Below are 22,591 nucleotides of genomic sequence, written 5' to 3'. Positions count from 1 at the left end.
TGCCCTTCAACTTAATATTACTATATTGGGAAGATAAACAGGTAGGTACAGTACTAAATGTACCTACTGGACTCCTAGCTATTTAAAGAAGAAATATTTTCTCCTATACAGAACTGTTTTCCTTGATTTTTCTGTTGAGAAGTAAACAATTCAGAAACAAACAATTTTAAAACTTGGTTCCCTTAGGTACTCTGTCATATGTTAAATCAACAAGTCCAAAAAATTATAAAACAACAACCCAGACACAAAAACATATGTAGTAGAGCTCATTTTGATATATTTTCCTAGTTAACAAGATTTTTAAGTGATCTATGACTTTTTTTTTAATCACACTTTAAATATGCTTCATATTTTTAATTCTCTCAAATATGATAGTAATTTATGAAATACATAATGGCAATATATTTTCAAATCCATGAAACATACTTGTCAAACTATTTCAATTGCTAATATTAAACAAAACCTCTTCCTTATATCCCATATGAATCTATTTATCATTTCTCCTAAATTATATGTAGGGAGATATATATAATTGAATAAATCAAATATCTTGGTATTATATATATGGGGATGATGATTATTTATTTACTAAAGCAACTCCAATATGATAATGGTTTAATGGAATTATTAGTTGTTTACAGTATAAATCAACTCAAGATATGATTTAAATGGAGTCATCAATTATTTAGTTTCTCGTAAGTACGTAATAGTATTATTACAAGAGAATAAGGATATATTTGCATGGCCAAGTTAATTTCAGATTAGACTACTAAATGCTAACCTAGCCAATTCAGTAAAAAAAAAAATTGTCAGAACAGATTTATATGAAGTAAGAAAAAGAAAGAGTCCTATCAAGAAGTTCACAATCAAACTATAGAACTAGAATTTACACATAGGAAAAACACAAAAGTACATTTTCTATTTAGAATACAAAAGTACTATGAATAGAATGTTTAAGATTGGGATGATTGAAAGTCTTCTATGAAAACTGCCTTAGTATGATTAAGCTAGAAAATAGAGGATACAAAAACACAAATAAAAAAATCAATATTTTCTTATACACATTAATTTACTTGTTCAACAAATGTTTAATAAACTCTATGTTCTAGAGAGTGGGCAAGTGGATGTTCAAAGTAAAAAAATGACAATTGATAACCTTGAGGTTAAATACTAAGAGGTAAAGCATATACACAGATGAATCAAAATATAGAATAAAAAGAATAGGAACTAAGTCTATATTTTCATTAGTAGAAGGAATTTCTATGACCAGGTGAAGAAATTTCTTCTATCAATGCAGATTGGAATCTGCTTTACAACTTAAAGTCTTAGTTTCCTAGTGTATTAAGAGTTTACAAGACTTGTTCATGGTCACAGAGGGTATGTGTCAAGATGTCACATGAACACAGTTCTCTCTAGGTTCCATGCTCCCAATTATGGTACAACCCATTGCCTCTCAATACAGAATATATACACATTGCTTTTGAGTAAAGGGACTAACAATTGAAAAGATTGGGACAGATTTGAAGTAAGAGTTGGTATTTGAGAGGCAGAGGTGAGGAGGGAGTACATGCCAGTCATGGTGAAATAAAATGTATGATGTTCAAGAAATAGCAAGTAGACCAATTTGACTGAAACACAGAGTAGTATATCCTTAAAAAACAACTCACAAGGGGCAGCTAGGTGGTGCACTGGATAGAGCACCAGCCCTGAAGTTAGGAGGACCTGAGTTCAAATCTGCTCTCAGACACTTAATACTTCCTAGCTGTGTGACCCTGGGCAAGTCACTTAACCCCAATTGCCTCACAAAAACAAATAAACAAACAAAAAAAACCTCACAAAATTAAAGCTATCTACAAGATATTAAATTACTTTCAATTATCTTATCTCAACTTGGGCAGCTAGGTGGTATAGTGGATAGAATTCAGGGGCCTGTAGTGAGGAAGATCGGAGTTCAAATTCAAATTGAGATAATTACCAATTGTGTAACCCTGGTCAAATCACTTAATCTTTTTTGCCTCAGTTTATCCATCTATAAAATGAGCTAGAGAAAGAAATGGCAAATCAACCCATTATAATTGCCACGAAAACTCCAAGTGGGATCACAGAGGGTTGAATATGACTAAACAACAATATCTCAATTAATTTTAAAAGGAAAATAGAATTAAAATGATATAATAAATTATTTTATATCAAAAATAATAACTAGTATTTATAATAGCTCTTACTTTGTGCCAGTCACTGTGTTAAGCACTTTATAAATATTATCTAATCTGATCTTTACAAACCTGAGAGGAATGCGCTATTATTATTTCCATTCTACAAATGAGGAAATTAAGACAAATAGAGGCTAAATTATTTGCCCATAGTCATACAGGAAGTTTCTGAGGCTGGATTTGAACCCAAGTCTTCCTGATTCTCTACCCATTATATCACAATGAGAAAAATCATTTAGTACACTCCTAAGGTGTAGTTGTATATCATGTTATAGTAAGAAGGTACAGTAGATTTGGGGAGAAGACCTGGGTTCAAACCTTGTCTCTGCTACCTACAATCTGTAAAACCTTGGTCAAGTCATTTAACCTTTTTAGCTACTCTTTACTGTCTTCATCCATCCTTCTTCTACAATGAAGGCATATCTGGTCTCTAATTGTAATCATTCTTTAAAGTCCTTTCAAGTTTTAAATCCCATGATCTCAGTGCTCAGTCCCTAAGGCTATCCTGTGGAGAAAAAAAAAGTGAAAAAATAAACCTCAAAAGTAGACTTGCTAATGAGTTATATTTCTATTATTTGAGGATCAGGAAAGCTCATATTCAGAAATTTGACCAATGAACAATGAATTTTTTGACCACTATAACTCATGAAGATTACCTACGAAAATGTATAGGAAGTGCAATCTACATTGGTGGAGAGGGTACTCACCTTGATGAAACTTTGTAAAGAAAATTTTTGATATATTAGAAAAAATAAGGTACAAATATGATCAATAAATATTCTTTGATTTCATGGTGTTCTTTGGAATTTATAGACCAACAGAGTTGGAAGTGAGCTCAAAAGTTCATCTAATTCAACCAGCCTTTTTTTTAATGGATGAGAAAACTGAGGAACAAAAAAGATAAATGAAAAATTTTCTGTTGCTTGAACATCAGGACTCTTCCTAAAATAATTTCCTGTAAAAATTAAAACAAATTCTAATTAATTTGGATTTGAGAAGTTTTATGAGAATTCTGATGCTTTTCTTAAAAGATAGAGACAAATTCAACCATTCTGGAGAGCAATCTGGAATTACGTTCCAAAAGTTATCAAACTTTGTTTGATACCCTTTGATCCAGCAGTGCTACTACTGGGCTTATATCTCAAAGAGATACTAAAGAAGGGAAAGGGACCTATATGCGCCAAAATGTTTGTGGCAGCCCTGTTTGTAGTGGCCAGAAACTGGAAAATGAATGGATGCCCATCAATTGGAGAATGGCTGAATAAATTGTGGTATATGAATGTTATGGAATATTTTTGTTCTGTAAGAAATGACCAGCAGGATGAATACAGAGAGGATTGACGAGACTTACATGAACTGATGCTGAGTGAAAATGAAAAGAACCAGGAGATCATTATATATTTCAACAATGATCCTGTATGAGGATGTATTCTGATGGAAGTGGATTTCTTCAACAAAGAGAAGATCTAATTTAGTTCCAATTGATCAATGATAGATAGAATCAGCTGCACCCAGAGAAGGAACACTGGGAAATGAGTGTGAACTGTTTGCATTTTCGTTTTTCTTCAAAGATTATTTTAACCTTCTAAATCCAATTCCTCTTGTGTAACAAGAGAATGTTTGGTTCTGCCCACATATATTGTATCTAGGATATACTATAACATATTTAATATGTATAAAACTGCCTGCCATCTAGGGAAGGAGGTGGAGGGAAGGAAGGGAAAAGTCGGAACAGAAGTGAGTGCAAGGGATAATGTTGTAAAAAATTACCCATGCATATGTTCAATCAAAAATATAATATAAAGATGCAGACAGTCAGGGTTTGGAATTATGATCCTAACTTAACTTTTGGCATGGTCATCTAAAAGTAGGGGAATTAAAGCACTAATCTTACCATATAAACTGTTGTACAGGCTTGGTATTGGTCATTGGTTATATAGAACCAAAAATTTGTATCTAATTTGTGTCAGAGTAAGAGCCTATCTATAATGGGACTATTCTAATCCAAAATTTGGTGAAAAATCATGATATAGAAAATTACTTCAGTAGACAAGACAGAAGAAATTTTCTCATTGTTTTTTCCAGTTGAAGAAAAGACATGATCAAATATGTCAGATTGCAGAATTTATTTAATGAAGATTATCAAAGTCATCACTTCTGAGCCATAATATTAAACCTAAAAGAAACTATTCTTGCATCTTAGTTCTGAAGCAAATAGATAAAAGATATTCCAAAACCTTTACAGACAGAGGGAAAGGGAAAAAAGTATCTCCCAGATTTCAGCTTAGCAACATTTGGCATTGTTTTTCCTCTTTCTCAGTTTTAGAAAGGTCTGCCAATCTTCTATACAGTGAAATCCAGATTAAATGATGTCAGCAAGTGGCTTGTCTGTCCATAGGCAGTCATGCATTAGCTGTACATCAATAAGCATTCCTCAAGATTCGGGATTAAATCAGCTAGAGATCTTTATTTTTAACATCTGAGACGAGTTATCCATGTTGTTAAATTTCACTTTATCAGTAGGATTTTTTTTTTTACTTTTTTGGGGGGTTTTGTTTTTCCCAAGAGATTTTTAATTTAAACAGATCTTGCTTATTTTAATAATAATGAAAAAAAAGTTTGCTATTCCTTTTCCACTGTGGTGTACTTTGGTTTCCAATTGGATTTAATTTCTTTTTCATTGCCCTCAGTATAGCACCATCTCTTTACGACATCCAGAATAGGTATTTTTCTCAGAATGCTTTTAAAATATAGATCAAAACATATATACCTAACATTGCAATTGTATGCAGTGTCTCGGCATAATTAACCTGGCTCCTCTCTCCAGCAATGTTTTGGTGAATTAGTACTTTGAAAGCAAAATACAGGTAATACTACTAAAGTGGAGTTAAGAAAGAAATCACAAGGGAGCAGCTAAGTGGCACAGTGGAAGTCAGGAGAACCTGAGTTCAAATCTAGCCTCAGACACTTAATACTTTCTAGCTATATGATCCTGGGCAAGTCACTTAACCCCAATTGCCTCAGCTAAAAACAAAACAAAACAAAACAAAACAAAACACATTTAAAAGAAAGAAAACAAGTAGTTTCTAAACTACTTGTACCCTATAATCCTTACAAGGATACTTTCATCGTGTGTGGGAACACACACACACACACACACACACACATACACATACACACACACTGGCTTGACCATAAACACACAACTCTGGCTAAATAAACAAACATAAATAAATAATCTTGATCACAACTGAAGTTAAGTACCAGGAATGGGCTACTCTGCTTGAAACCCCAGGTGAGCTTCAAAAGATATTAAATAGAGATTTTGGGGTTTGGACTAGGAATGTAAGTGTGAATTTGAAGGGGAGAAGAAAATTCTTGGGATGAGAGAGTCTTTATAATAATATATATCAGAAAATCCAGGACACTGAAAAGTTAAATGACTTCATGATTACACAGGCACAAGAGTAAAGGGTAGTAATGAAACCCACAGTTTTCTTAATCCAAAAGCAGCCCTTTACACCATGCTATCTCTCTTCTGGAGAAGACAGCATTTATTATCATTTTCTATCTTTTTATTATCTTTTTTCTTTTCATTTTCTAAAGAATCAGATTTATAGAATATAGTTAGTAATAGATTACAGCAAGCATTTATTAAATGTCTATTATTTTTCAAATGTTTTGTGAAGAGTCAGAGACACTTTAAAAAAACACCACCAATGTCCTCAAGGACTTTACATCAAAATATGAGAGACACCACATATATAATTATGAAAATGCAGAGTATATACATGCAAAGTATATCTAGGTGATATCTAAAAGTTGGTATCAGGAAAAACTAGTAAAATCCTCCCGCAGAAGTCTAATTTGAATCTTCAGGTATGTGAAGCGTAAAATATTTTAAGCATAAGAGACAGCTAATGCAAAAGCATATATGGGAGATAGAGCATTATTTCAGAGGAAGGCCAGAAATTTTATTCTCAAAAATTCATGAACTTTTCCTGAGGGCTCATATTGAAATCTGCTAAGCATATTTATATAGGTAATTTTACATGACTTGGCAATCCAAGAGGCAGGTCAAAGAGGGAACTGAAAATGGTGGGAAGGATAGTGCTCTAGTGATTATTTAATGGAAATTAAAAGGAGTATACATTTTAAACTGTGCATAGAATCTTTATTAAAAAGTGATCATGAATAAATACAGAAAAACAAAAATATTAAACTCATTCTTTAATGACTACAATGCAAGAAATGATTAAAAATTAATTGGCTATTAAGGAACTGAATCCTTAAGAATGAGTGGTTCAAAGAACAAGTCATAAAAATAATAGATATTATTAAACATAATAAAAGTAATGAGACTATCAAAATTTTGGGGATCCAATCAAAGCAGTTTTGGAGGAAATTTATAACTTTAAAAATTTTTATCAAAGAAAAGAAAGATGTGTTCACAACTTTAAAAAAAAACAAATTAAAAAAACTTAAATACCAAAATAAAAATTTTGAAAATTTAAAAAGATTAATAAAATTAAAAGATAAAATAAAATTAATAAAATAAAAGCTTTTAAAAACAATGTAATAACTATACCATTAGATATTTAGATATTTAGATTTTGGAAAACCAAATTATCGGGGGAGGGGGGAAATAAAAAATGAGAAATCACAAAAGAGAGATATCAGAAACAATAATGCCCAAATATATGTAATAATACTGACAAATGAATTGTATGAACATTTACAAAAATATAAAATAGTCATATTAATATAACAAATATAATCTCAGAAAAATGAAACCAAACATGTCATAAACTCCCAAATAAAAATCCTTCAAGATCAGATATAGTTACAAATTCCATCAAATATACAAAGAACAATTAATTAAAATGTTATACAAACTTTTGTAAATAATAGTAAATGAAAGAATCCTACAAGTTCATTCTATGATACAAATATGGTTTTGATACCATAACGGAATAATATCCTAAATAAACAATGATCACATAATTCTCTACAATATAAGTAAAGAAACTACAATAACAGGTCACAAAGAATATACACAGTTATTTGGGTTGGATTTATACCAGAATGTATGCAGAATTTTTTAAAATTAGGAAAAATAATGATAAACAATGTTTATACTTAGAGAAGAGTAGAATGAAATTGAAATAATGATGAAGGTAAAGGCTAAAAAAATACATGTAAATCATCTGAATTTTTGTATTTCATCAAGAAAACTTAAAGAAAAAGCAAACAACAGGGAGAAATGGGAAAACATCCATTTAAAATAACCACAGAATGTATAAACTGCCTAAAAGTCTATTTACTAAGATGCACAAGGAACTATGTGAATATAACTGCAAAATTATGGAAATAGAGACCTATATAACTGGTGAAATATTAATTGTTCATCTATAGCTTGAACTAATATGATAAAAAAATGACAAATTTTTTTTAAAGTACCTATTCAGAGTCATGACAATCAAACTACTAAAGGATTACTTGATAGAACTAAAAAGGTTCATCTGGAGGAATAAAAAGTCAATATCAAGGACAATAGTGAGAAAAGGTGGGGATGTAGGAGGACTAGATATACTAAATCTCAAAGTATACTCTCATTATCACAATGATTTGGTACTCATTAAAATCAGAGATATTGATCAGTGGAACATGCTGTATATCTATACATACATATATATATATATATATATATATATATATATAGAGAGAGAGATCATACATATATATATATATATATATATATATATATAGAGAGAGAGAGAGAGAGAGAGAGAGAGAGAGAGAGATAGAGAGAGAGAGATACAGAGAGAAACGATCATTTGCCTATTAGCCTAGTGTTTAATTTAAAATATATTTATACCTAAAGTTTATATAGTGTTTTAAGTTTTACATAATGATTTAAAAATAGTGTCTGATTTATCTTCACAATAAACCTGAAATGAATGGGAAGGGTTGTTATAATTATTTCCATTTTACAGATAAGAAAACTGAAATAGATAGTGGTTAAATGACTTGCCCTGAGTCACACAGCTAAATGTCTGAGGATGGATTTAAACTAAGGTTTTTTTTTTATTCCAGGTCCAACAATGTCTCCACTGAACCATCCAGGTCTCTAAAGACTCCATCTCCTAAAGCAATGACACACTATTAAAAAACATCAACAACAATTTAAAAAAAAATCTGTTGGGAAGACATGGTCTGGTAGAAATTAAATTTAGACTAATATCTCATATTGCACACCAATAATCTCCATATTCATACACAATAAAGCTATACAAAGTTATATCACAAATAATAATAAGAACAAGAAATAGACAACATTTTGGATCTATGGGTAGAGGAAAAATTCATGACCAAAAAAGGGATAAAGATCATAAAAAATAAAGTGAACCATTTTAATTATATGTAATTCATGTTTTTTTCCACAAAAATACAGTTAATAAAAAAATGTTTAAGGGAAAGAGATAATTGGGGAAGTGAGAACAGTAATATTTGCAATAATAATTTGTAATTCCAAGATATATAAGGAAAAAATTCAAATTTCTAACAATAAGAGCTGTTCCCCAATTGATAAATGGTCAAAGTATAGGAACAGGAAATACTCAGGGGAAGAAATCAATAGCCACATTTTAAAAAATGAATGGAATAATTAATAATTAGAGAAATACAAAATAAATTAACTTTGAGATTTTCCTACATACTCATCAGATTAGCAAAGTCTGTAAAAAAAAATGACAAATTTTGGAGGGATGGTAAGAAAATAAGTACATTGGTACATTCTTCATTGAGATATTACTTTAGTAAAATCATTCTGGAAGTCAATTTGGAATTATACTCCTGTGTAGGAAGAGTATCTTAGCTCCTCTTCCTCTAATCTACTCCATTCAAATCAGGGGGATATTCATCAAAACTTAATTGGCTCAGATTACTAAGCATTCAAACTGTGATGTCACTTCTGCATCATCAGAATAAAAATAATACCTTATGGAGGTTGAAGTATTGAGGACATCTTTCCTCATTGCATATTATTCTACTGCTCTGGCTAAGAAAATCTCTTTTGGTTAACTCCCAAATGATCTCTACCAATGTCTCATTTTATTCTAACATTGAATTTACACTTCCTATGGACTGGCCTGAGTAAAACCTAGCCCAGAATAGCCTCCAAAGTTGTCAAATTTCATATTCATTGACCCAGATATGACACCATTAGACCTATAGCCTATAGAGATTTTTTAAAAGAGGAAAAATATCTTATGTTTATAAAAATATCAATAAGCAGCTCTTTTTGTAGTAGCAAAAACTGGAAATTAACAGTGTATCTAGCAACTGGGGATGGGCTAGAAAAATATATTTAATAAATTTAATAAAATGATATTATTATTTTATAAGAAATTATGAAAAGGATGGTTTTAGAGAAACTCTAGGAAAAGATTTTTATGAACTGATGCACAGTGAATGAGCAGAACTAGATGAACAATTTGCCCCAAAACAAGAACATTATAAAAGGCAACAACTTTGAAAGACATAACTCTACTCAATATAATAAGATCTCAATTCCAGAGCAAAGGGTGTCCAACTAAAATACAACCAGTGTCATAGATCTGAAAATAAGGATCCCTATTGGCCATGCAGGGACTTAATTTAAAAATGTATTATTATCTAATTTTGTTACATTTTTATCTATTTTGTTAAATTTTTCCCAAATATATTTTAATCTGGTTCAAGTTACACTCAAGAAACCGATGGGCTATGTTTTTGGTACCTCAGTTTTAGAAAAATGATAATAAAAATTCCTACTGCCCTCCTAACAAAGAGGAGAAGTAAATATTCATAATGAGATATGCATTTGGGGACACAGCCAACAAGGAGATTTGTTTTGCTTGACTATGCTTATTTATTACCAGGTTTTAATTTTTTTTCCCCATTATGTGTGCATATGTTGGTGGGGGAGAGTGGGAGCTAGAAAAAACAAATACTTAACAACTGAAGAAATGAATAAAATTTTAAAAAGATAAAAATGGAAGAATGTATAACTTAGTAATTGACAAGGTGGATTGATTAAAAATAAGAAAGTAATCGAAATAAAGTGGCTAAGCTATTTTAATTCTCCTTTCTCAAGTCTAGACTCCTGTGATTATCTGCTTGTCTAACTGGGCAATGTAATCAATTTCATTGGATCAATTCTTTGAAAATGAAAATGATGACTTCATGAATAAAGGTCTCAAACAAATTCCTAATGGCACTTTTTGAGAATTTCCCATTTATTTGTTTAGAATCTAAGATATTGGACCACTAAGATAGTGGATTTTATGATCAAACCATTAAATTTTTATTTTGAAACGAAAATACTGTATTGCGGGTAGACATCCCCAGAAAGGGTTTTGATTTTTAAAACATCTTAAATCAATGATTCCATACAGATAGAGTTTCTTTCCCTCTCCAGTTTCTGTTTCCATTAAATATAATTTTATTTTTGGCTGTCTGCTCACAAGGGAAATGAATGGGAAGAGTGAATTTTCTTAGTAAGTCCAACATACACTAAGTTTTATCTGTCATCCTTTCTGCAAGGTAAAGCATGTAATTTTCCTGGCAAGAACCCAGGAGAATTCACATAAGTTAAGAGTAATTGTGCCTTATTTAAGAGAAAAAAAACTCATCATAAAATTTTATTTGGCAATTAGTTCTTAAAATAAAATACATGGTAGAGATCATAGAGATCATTGCATAGGATAGGCAGACATGAAGGAGGAAGTCCCTAAAAGGATGAAATTGCAGATCCATCTAAGTAAAATGTCTTGGCACTCACCCAGAGTTTAACAAACACCATCTCAATTGATTGTAAACAAGGCAAGTAGAATGAGCATTGGCTTTGGAGTTACAAACTTTGAGTTGGAATCCAGGCTCCCACACTTACAACTAAGTACTCTATAGTAAAATAAGGATGATAATATTATACTTTATATTTATTGTGAGAAAATTACATCATAAGTACTATGCTGTGTGCTAGGAATTCAAATTGAAAAATGGAATAGTCCCTGCCCTCAAGAATCTTCCATGACTTTTCCAAAATCACATAATTACTGTCTATGGAAGACCCATGATTCACATCTGCTTCTTATTCTTGGTTTAGTGTTCTTTCACTATCATATTGGCTCTGGACAGAAAGTTCCAAAGTCAACAATTGATAAGGAAAGAAAGAACAGAAAAGGTGAAAATTATTTTAGATGTAAGTCCCCTGTACTTTAGATAGTGACTTGGCAAGCAAGAGAGAGGATGATGGACAATAGGTAGACCCAAGTGGGGTCTGTTAAGCTCAGAGGAGAACAGCAGAACAATGGGAGCAGATAGGAATTGTGTACTAATAAATATGCCCACTGGGCCAGTGCCATAGCCTAGCATGGCATGGATCTATACAGAAGGAAAGCTATCCATGAAATGGTTTAAACACACTGTAGTCCATCTGTCATAAACATTAGGTCCAAAGGCCACAGGTGCAGACTGCACTAAAAAGTAAAAATTACACTCAGGCAGAGACCACTTTATAGAAGAGAAAGAAGCAAAAACTATGATTTGTTTCCAATTGATAAATGTGCTGTGAAAGGCCCTATTCATCTTTGGCACCTGTTGTCTTTCCCTTCTCTGGTTTTCCATGAACAAAATATTTTTATTTCTAAAAGTATGTGGTAAATATATGCCAGACTGACTAAAGGGCAAATTACAATAGACTAAGTTGGTTTTAAGTGTCCCCAATTTTCCACTTTATTTTCATCCCTTTGTTATAACCCCATATGCCCAGTATTTAGAAGTTCTCTATTTGCTTATTATATCAAAACTTAGTCTCATGTTCTTTTATATTAAGCTATAAATGACTGATAATATCTTTTCTTCCCTTGGTCAGGAGTATTTGCATTTTGATAAGGTTTTAAGTCTCAAGTTAAAATGATTCAGTTCTCATTTGATGTGGAATTTTTAACATTAGCCTCTCTATGGCAGAGAGTATTTGGAAAGGTTCTCAAAGAGTTCCTGAAATCTAACTTCATAAATGGGCTTCTATTCCATCTATACATAAGGGCAGTTTGATCTCAATGAAGCCGATAAATTTGCTTAGCATTTTTTTTCTTTGCCAAAAAGTAGGTTTATTTAGGAGGAGTGACTACCTACATACAAAATGAAGAGGTAAAATAGGTACCAGGAATAGTAAATATGAAATAGGTTTGGGGGAGCAATAAGGTTACTAAGGAATTGAGTTTGGAAGGATCATTAAAGGAATATTCCATGAGGCTGGATATGCCATTGACTGGTAGGTTAGACCCATAGAGGAGTTTAACAGACTAACCAGAGTTAAATATAATAAGGAGAAAAAGATGCCGTTAAAGGGAAAGAGAGAGTACCTCATAGTAGGCTTAATCCTGGAAAGTACTTATCAAAGATCTTCCTCATGGGTAAATGGTTTATAGGGGAACATAAAACATTGAGGGTTTCTCAGGAGAGATGGGGAAGTACCAGGGAAGAAATTTGAGTAATTGAGTAAAACAAAACAAAACAAAACACTAATCTGAGCATTTGAAAGAAGTCTTAAAATATGGATACAAAGTATTAGGGCTTTTAAAAATTTGCATATCAGTATCCCTAGGCCTTAAGAAAAATCATCAATAACTATTTAAAGGGATTCTTGTCTATATCATTTGACTCCTAGCAAACCTTTTTGAATGTGACTTGTAATACTATGAGTATAGCCAAGACCAGATTAAAGTGTAATTGGGAAACATTAACCAAAATAAATAAAAATACAATTTTATATATATATATATATATATATATATATATAATTATATTTAAAAATTAATTCATTAGGTAGTTACAATGATCCAGACTTCTGTTTTTACTTGAGTTTCTATTTAAGTTCAACACCCAGGATCTACTTTTTTCAGTTGATTGAATGAAGGTAAAGATGTGGTCGACTAAGGAATATAACTTGCAAAAGCCTTTCTGTTCCCTACCAATAACCTTATTAAGTGTGCTTTTGATGCTTGTGTATCTCCATTTTGTACAGTTTGAAAGTATGCACATAAATTGATAGTTGTTAATATTTTCTCAGTTGCCCTTTTTTTCAGTATTAAGGCCTGAAATTCCTTCCCTCATTTCCTCCCTTTCTCACCCCAACCATGCCTTTGGTATCTTCTGATTTAAAATCTATATAACTCTGTTATATCCAGCACACACTTTCTTTCTGACACTTGGTCTACACCATCTGCTTTTCCTGTCTTTATTCTTCAGTGCTATTTCTAGTTCCTCTGTGGGCACATCTCAACTTATGGTGTCTAAGTGTGATGGCTTTAGTGTTCTTGATGGTGAAAATTTAAGTTTGTTATAATAAGCAATTTTTATATGTACTGAGTGGTTATTATCTTATTTGATTATTGACATATTTGCAGATTTTTTTTCCATTTTTTCTTATGTTGCCTTTCTTAAGTTTCAGATTTAGATTTCCCTAGACATTAGGATCTTACCAAAGTCTTTTTTAGAATCTTTGAATCTATCTTTTCATCTTCATATAGATGCTTATCTATATGCTCGGTTCTTTTCATGATGTCCTTTTTATAAATACTTATCATAAGCACTACAACATAGAGGTAACCAAATGATCCCTCTATCATATAGAACCTGTGAGCAATTCTTCCATTTTGTTTTAATTTCCTTCTGGTCTGATTCATACTGAGAATGTGAAGACATATGACTCATTGATTCTGTAAATTTCCCAATGCACTGTTCACTGGACAAGCTTTTCTTGTTGTTAACCTGTTTAACTATGTTAAAGTTTATCAATGATCAAGTTTTAGTATCACCTGTCCTTTTCCTATGGCCACCACTGTAGATAATACAGGACTGATAGTCATTTTATATTTTTGTTTCATGGGTTGTCATGGATTAATTAATTACTAAATGGTCAGTGTACTCATGAAGAGTCCCCTTAACTAGGCCAGTCTTTGGAAAGCAAATTTGTTTTTTTTGATCTTTCACAATGAATTTGTAGTACAGACCAGGCCAGGATGAGAATTCCACTGAGAAAGATTTTAGTGATACAAGGTCAAACCCCTGCTATCATAATCCATTAAATTAGGACTTGGTAGATTTTTATTATATTAAGCCAAAAATTTCTCTTCTGTAATTTCCAACTCATGTCTAGCTTCTATCTTTTGAGGCAATTAAAAAAAAACCTAATTCCTATTTCCCCTGACAATCCTTCAAATTCTTTAATACAGCTGAACTGTCTTCCCTCTCATAGATATTTCAAGTTTCTTCAACCAATCTCTCTAAGGTGTGGTCCCTAGGTCCTTCATCATCCTTGTCTGCTTCCTCTGTATGTCTTTTATCTTTTCAGTGTCCAGCTAAAAATGTGATACTTGGCTTTGAATACAAATATTCTCTATATTGTCTGGAAGAATATAAGAGAATTCTTACTACTCTAGACCTATATACACTTTGCTTTTCATAATGCAGCCTAAGATTACATTAGCATTTTTTACTGTCATGTTTCATTGCTGATTCATATTATGGTTTATATATATTCATGAAAGAATTGTGGCAAAATAAACAAGCTACCTGGTAATGGTAATACCTAAGATAGATAGTCAATAGATAATTTTTTTTTTATTATTCATGTTACTACTTTTCAAAAATGTAATGAGCTGTTATTTGCTTCATTCTAATATTTCCCCTTTTTTTCCTATAAAGCTAATTTTCTTAATTGCTTTGGTCTAAAAAGAAACTTCTAATGGAAACATTAACACACACAAAAAATCTATTTCACATGTTTTGAAAACTTTGTGGTTACATGTTAGGTATAAAAGAAAAGTATTTACAGACACTCCCTAACTTGCAAAGATCTTGCTAAGGCCCCTGTTACTGATTCCACTGGTAAATGTATAATTGTGCTGGAACCATAATTACATTTATGCCTCATGAACAAGCTGATAGAAAAAAACATTTGCTTAAGGCTCTCATCAATGAATGCAGAGCTTACACTAGTCTCTAGCTTATATAAACATTATGCTTATTAATTTAGAATATTCATTCAATTATTGAAATATGAGAGCAGAATCATACTGTACAAAGTCTCAAAGCCCCTGATTCCCTATTATACACATTACCTTAACAAAAAAAAATCATTTGATTCAACCATAACTACAATAGTCTCAGGTTTGGGATACTCTTGAAATTTCTGTAAATTGTGCAACAGAAACCCAAAGATAGGCCCAACCATTGGAATTCAGGGAAACAGTATACATTGCCAGAATAAGTGAACCCTAAATTAGAAACTTTTCAACTGAGTTTCAGTTAAAGAAACCTCAAAATGCTAATTCACAAACTTATTTGGGTGGGCTTTTATTTTGTGTCTTTTAAATATAAAGTTTTCTTTAGGGTAATCTTTTGAGGTACCAGATTAGATACAATGATCCTACTGGTTTGAAGGAACTCTGTTCCTTTTGGGGTCAGAGACTTCTGTTTTGAATGAAGCTGAAAGGGTCAATTTTTTTTAATAGCAAGAATTTTTATTGACTTTATGATTAACAAAATAAATATTAACAATTCTCACATATATTTTAATGACTCAAAAACTGAAATGAATATGTGATTTCATAAATTCAGGAGATCCCTTGAATGATGATGATTCTAATCCATCCATCCAACTGATATAACTTTTTTTTTCAGAATTAAAATTATTTTATTAGAATTATCACAATTAATAATCAGAAAAATCAGAATTAAAATATATAATAATTACATAATGGGGAATGAAATTTATTTGCTAGCATTCCTATAGGGCAAAGCTACTACTTTTTTGCTAAATTTTTTGTTTGGTAAATTCAGACTAAAATCCAAACAGCAAACATTTAAATATCTTTATAAATTTTTTATAGTATTGTGGGCTTTTTATATTATTGAATTTATTGATTCAAATTTTATGCCAAATAGATTTTTGGTGTGTTTATCTATAGTACACAATAATGTGATAAGTGAATTTGTGGTCTTTAAATTGTCCAAAATATTTGCCCTTGCTATTTCTTTTTTTTTTAAGTACAAAATGACCCTTATTAATAATGGGTACTCATATTTTAATATATCTAAGTTTATTCTTTTTGTCACAAATTCTTCCTTCTCTTTGCCAAGTCATTCCCATCAGCTCCTTTATAGGATGTTTTTCTTTACTTTTGTCACAGACATTATCCACATTGGCAAGTGAAGGGATCTTAGAGTTCAAGGGCACACTTGGCTGATACCACTTATTGTCAGAGTTGCCTGGGAAACCTTTGAAGTTACTAGTCCCTGGAATGTCACACATGTAAAGTCAGGAAGGGCCAAAGTCATTTAGGAGGCAAACCCAAGGAAACGAAGAGGGAAATTTGGTTTCTAAAGGCATTTGTGGTGTCATAGGTAGGGATTTGCATTAAAAGTTCTCCTATTCCTAATTAATCCAGACTTGCAACAATTTTAGAATTTATTTCACCACGCTAGATGGATTTCACCCCACAAAACAGAAATCTTTCATATATCTAGAGCTGAATGGGATATTAGTCACAATTATTATTTCATTCATCTATAGGTATAAATAAGTTCATAGGTATAAGCTAGATATAGGCTAAAAGGGTTAAAGTGATGTGCCCAAAGTCATGCAACTCAACCAGATGCAGACACGCTTAACTCCTACTCCAATAATTTTTCTGACCACGGTGCTCTCATTTAGAAATGCAAGGACATATCCATTCTGGTTTTGTTTTTGTTTTGTTTCTGACAGTTAAATGACTTTTAAACACAAAATATTTTTATAACTTTTTTTGTTATAGTTATTTTAAGAAAGAATTATTTAATTCTGTTTATTGTTTATGAAGGTTTTTCTGTGAAGGTTTATAATATTTGTGTTAAAATGTTTCATCTCTCTCCCAAGTAATAATAACTGACATCTTTATAAGGTTTTATGATGTATTATCATAATATTGGTATTATATATTTATACATTTACATTTAGATGTATTAGGTTGTAGGCTTCATAGATATTATCTCATTTGATCCTTGCAATAGTTGTGGGAAGTAGGTATTATTATTATTATTATGCCCACTTGACAGATGAGGAACTGAGACAGAGATGAATTGGTTTGCTCAAAGTCTGAGAAACAGTGAAGTTGGATTTGAATTCAGATCTTCATGACTCCAGTCCCAGTACTCTCATCTATTGGGTCATCTCACTTCTTCATTTCTACCTCTCATATCATGAGACAAATACTATGAATATTATTATCCTTCTTTTTACAGAGGAGGAAACTGATCATCAAAAAGATTAAGGAACTTGCCACAGTTGGGCCAGATCTCCCCGTTACTATTGCTGTTTCCAACTCCATTCCTCCCAAAGACCCCCTGCTATGTCTGGTAGCCTCGGTTTATTCCGAGCATTAAAGTAACTTAGAAAGTGTGGGAGAGGAGAGGTGTTTGACTACCAAACTGAAGGTCTACAGAGCCATTGTGCAGACCTCATTGTTGTATGGCTGTGAAACCTGGACAATGTACCTGCGTCATGCCAGGAAACAGAATTGTTTCCATTTGAATTACCTTAGGAAGATTCTGAAGATCACCTGGCAAGATGAGATACCAGACACAGAGATCCTTACTCAAACTAAATTGCCAGGTATCCTAACTCTATTGCAGAGAGCGTAGGATGGCCGCGTAGTTTAATGCCAAATGCTTGCAAAAAAATTTTTATGGAAAACTCATACAGAGCAAGTGTTCACAGGTGGTCAGAAAAAGTGATACAATGACACTCTCAAGGTTTCTCTTAAGAACTTTAGAATTGATTGTATGACATGGGAGACAGTGGCACAGGACCACCCAGCATGGAGTGCCCTCATCAGAGAAGCTGCTGTGGTCCATGAACAAAGCAGAATTGAATTAATTCAGAAAAAAGCAAGATACATCCCAAATATTCACAGGGACATTTCGTGTCTGACCTGTGGTAAGCATTCTGAACTCATATTGGTCTGATCAGCCACAGTTGGACAGACTGTAACTTGACTCTAATATAGTGATGTCATTTTGGTCCTCTTCAAAATCAAAAGACAACAACCCTGACCCCAAGCCCAAGTCCTTTATCCACTAGCTATGGACCATCTCTCAAAAACATATTCAACAATGATAACTGCAAAGTAACTTTTTAAAAAAATCACAGGTACAGCAGTTTAAAACAAAGCATAATCCATACAGTCACTCTGAGGGAGTAGGTATCAAAAAATATTATTATTCTCATTTTACCATGGGGAAAATAAGTTTCAGAGGAGTGAGATGATTTGTCCAAGATTTCTCCTAACTCCCAATCCAGCATGTGTTTTGTAACAGCACATTTACTGTCTGCTCAATAAAATACCACTGTTATGTTTTGTGATGGTTGTAGCTTTAAACTTTTTTTCTTAAATTACACTTTCTTTTAATTCTTACATATGAAGATTTCTCTATGATTTTAATTTGAGAATACATAATGCTGAAGATTTTGCTCAGGCAATTTGTTGTGATAGGAGACCCTCAATGTATACACATTTTATACTGAAGTAGAGTGAGCATAGAGTGCAGAAAAATCAGACTTGATGGTCTTTGCTATTTTTTTCTGCAGCTAACAAATAAGCAAATGACTTTACACTATAAGTGATTTTCTTTTTAATCTTCCATATCAGGTGGTCTAAATGAAGACGAGAAAACCAAAGTTCTCATGAGTCATACTGGGTTTGGAAATCCTGGAAGACTTTCCTTAAACAAAGGATTCCAAGAAAAGAATTTTTTTTTTATTTTGGAAGTCTACTGTATGTTTATTTGTTTTGCTAGAGCTATATAAGTACTTACTTTGGCAATGATCATAGGATTTAAAACTGGAAAGTTTTAAATATTTGTGTTAAAATGTTTCATCTGATGATTCCAATATCTGACTATTACAAATGAGGAAACCAAAGCATAGAGAAGTCAAATGACCTATACTTTGATGTTACTGTAACTCACATATCTTTTTTTTTTTTTTAATATAGTTGATTTTTTAAAAAGAAAGGAAATTTAAATTCATGCTTTCCTGAATGTGGCAAAGAAACAGAGACATAAAGAATTATTTATTCAGGATATAACATTTTTTAAAAAACTTTTTAAAAAGCAGAGATTGCTTTAAATAAGTGACTACTGATTGAACTAATCAGAGTGGAAAGATAGTCCCCAAAACCCACTTTGTATAGTTATTGATATCTTTGATTGTTTTTTAATAGTTTACTGTTTGACTGCTCCTCTCACATTTCAACACTCTGTACTGACCTCTACTGGTGCATCACCTGTAAATGACTTGAGGATAAACATTTACATTGCCATCAATACTGTGAAATGGCTTTTAAAGAAGAAACACACAGCCTATATTTCCATTTTAATTTGTACAATTACCACTAAATAAGTGAACTTACTTTACATATCAAAATAGACATGGCTGGGGTTTTGTCAAGAAAATATTTACAAAAGAGAATTTGGTTTTCTAATATAGCCTTTCTTCAGCACAGTAGGCTTTAATCTATATCAATTTTTCTCTAAAGTTAGGAAACAGCCCAATATATTCTTAATATTTTTCAAAATTTAGAGTGATTTCACCAAGAGCATCATTGTTTTTTATTGTAAATACATGCACTATTTTTGTGTGTAGTGGAGGGGATGGGGCCTCATGTTTTGAAATAGCATATTATAATTGGTCGATGAGTATCTTCTATAATTAATTCATCAGATTTTGTGATGTTATTATTTGCCTTTACCTAAAATACTCAATAGAATCAAAACACCACATTGTATACAATAAAAGTATCATGTCAATTGCTTTGTTATATGAGTCAGAAAATAATGCTATAATCCTATCCTTTTTGGTTATTTAAGAGTTGGTGGGATAGAAGAGAGGGATTTAATATTAAAATAACTTGCTTACTTTATTTACAAATATAAGAAACTCCATATTACTTAATATTTGAAATTATTGCCACAATATTGATAACAAATAGAACTTAACATTCAAATTAAAAGGAAATTTGATAAGTTCAAATGTGCAAATTACTGTATTTTCTACAATGATACCAGAAGACTCATTCAACATCCTTGGAAAGGATGCTGCCCTGCAGTGTCAAAGAAGAGAGGAAGTGTCAAAGCCTTGTGGTACAGCTGTAGGGTTGTACTCTATGGTGAAAAATGTGAGTTTATTCCTCAAAATGAAAAGGTCAGTTTTTTAGGAGCCCCAGGTGATGAAAATGGAGGGGATAGGAAACTGAGGTTTTTGGCTGTTGTTACTTCCATCCTCTTGGGCAGTTTAATTCAGTGATTTGTGGATTATAGAAGTAGATTAGGATAGAGATTGAGAATCTCTGGTTCAGGTGAGAAACTCTGAGAAAGTAGGATTGGAATTGGGACTTAGAAGAAGGGAGAAAGAGAAATAAAGAATTATAAGGAATGAAGGAGAAACTGAAAGAGAGAGATTAAATGAAGACAGAGGAGTGATGTAAGAAACCAGGACCTCGGCTCAACTCTAGACTACTATCTAGATTACAATCCAGTCATTTCACTTCTCCAGGCTTTCCTTATTTGTAAATGGCAGATATGAGAGTAAAAGATCTATGTGGTCCCCAGTTCTAAATCCTATAATTATAACTAGAGTATTTATATAGCTAACGCACTACAAATAAATATACAGTAAGCTTCCAAAATAAAATAATGTTGTCAAAATTCTTTGCTTAAGAAAACTTATCCATGATCTGCAAACCCAGCAGGGATTTATGAGAACTTTGGTTCTTTCCCCTTCATTTAAGCCACCTGACATAGAAGATGAGAGTCACTTGTAATGTAATTAGTAAATTAGCCAGGGAGAAAAATAACATTGCTTAGAGCAAGGACCACTAAGTATGATTACTCTGTGCCTATATTCATTCCATTGCAATATATAATGTGCATATGTTGAAGGTCTCCTATCACAGCAAACAAACTGCTTGAGCAAAATTCTCAGCATTATGCATTCAACATGCCTTCATGTTTGCTACTTATTATATGTAAGCAACAGATGTAGTTCTCATCTGATCCCCATAAAAGTGATTTTTAAAAAACCCAAAATAGAAAATGAATCAGCCCCCGTGTGAATATAAACCTAAAAGAAATCCCATACTGTACAAGTTACATTTTCAGCACAAAACATAGTGACTTCAAAAAAAAAAATAACAGAGACATGACTGAGTATTATAGTTTTTAGTTTCTTTTTCTGTATATCTTTGTCCTCAACTGGTTTGTGTCTCAGAAATGACCTTTTTTGGAACTATGTGCAGGTGATGAGTTCTTAACACAGTAAACACAGGTGGGAGAAGAGGCTCTTTTCAAGGACACTAGCAAGGAGGGGAGGGTGAAAAGCCCTAGGAAAGGGTGGAGATCTTTTCATTTAAATCCAAACTAAATAACCCTAGGGAGGAAATGCAGGTAGGATCAGGTCACTTAACTAAAACCCAAGAGATCCCAGCAAAATAACAGCCCCTCCCTCCACCAAGGAACGCCTTTTTTTCTTACCTTTCCCAGGTGATTCTCTACAGATGTGTACCCAGCAGTCTCTTCCTGGATGTGTGGAATCGCCCTCAATTCCTCTTATGCTATTTCTTTTTCTATTTCTCCACACTGTCCAATCCAAGATTCTTTTCTAAAGGAGGGGAAGTGCATAGAAACCATATCATCAGAAAATTATTGATTTTATTTTTCAGATCACAGCTAAATAAATACTAAGTCCAATATGAACAATGACTTCTAGAACAAGAAGTTTTATATGTCAGCTGGAACCTTCTTCCATTTTAAAATTTTAAATATTTTTCACCAAGTCTGATATAAACTATTTCACAGTTACCCGGATAACTTTTTTTCTCCTTACCTCTATGCTTGTGAAGTCACATTCTGTTAAAAACATCCTGCCCCGGCTCCACACAAAAGGCCTCCAAAGAATCAGAATGCAGAAACTATGTAACTTGCTGACTAACTTTGCTCTCCGTTATTTACCAACTACACAAAGGAAATGCTGTCTATTCAGAATACATTTCAAAACTCTTTTCACAGAAAGTGAGTGAACAAACAATCTCATGTCCTAAGCTGTAGTCACATCTCCCATGAGGCCCAGTGATGGCTTTAGGGTATGGAGCAGAGTGGCACCACAACCAGCAGGCTCCACAAGAGTTCTTTGTAAACAACTCCGGGTGTACTTGGAATCTGGGTGGATGGGGAAAGAGAAGCTTGGAGTTTCTTTTCCTTCTAACCCCCTTTTGAGTGCATTTCTGTCCAAGAAC

At 32.4% G+C, this 22,591-nt stretch overlaps 1 protein-coding gene across 4 annotated transcripts in view; it reads right to left on the bottom strand.

Annotated features, from left to right (window-relative positions):
* Positions 1-22,379, bottom strand: part of ST18 (ST18 C2H2C-type zinc finger transcription factor) — a 326,074-nt gene extending 303,695 nt beyond the window's left edge. For 3 of the 4 annotated variants that reach the window (XM_031946404.1, XM_031946408.1, XM_031946407.1), the window contains exons 1-2: positions 22,183-22,379; positions 21,831-21,957 (exon numbers count right to left, since the gene is read on the bottom strand). The gene's annotated coding sequence lies outside the window, so the exon portion shown is untranslated. The remainder of the gene's footprint in view (positions 1-21,830; positions 21,958-22,182) is intronic. The other variant, XM_031946406.1, reaches the window with a different exon arrangement.
* Between the last annotated feature and the right edge of the window lie 212 nt (positions 22,380-22,591).

This window comes from Sarcophilus harrisii, chromosome 1 (genome assembly GCF_902635505.1).
Source record: "Sarcophilus harrisii chromosome 1, mSarHar1.11, whole genome shotgun sequence".
Classification (NCBI taxonomy): domain Eukaryota; kingdom Metazoa; phylum Chordata; class Mammalia; order Dasyuromorphia; family Dasyuridae; genus Sarcophilus; species Sarcophilus harrisii.
This window is presented reverse-complemented; position numbering and strand designations above follow the sequence as displayed.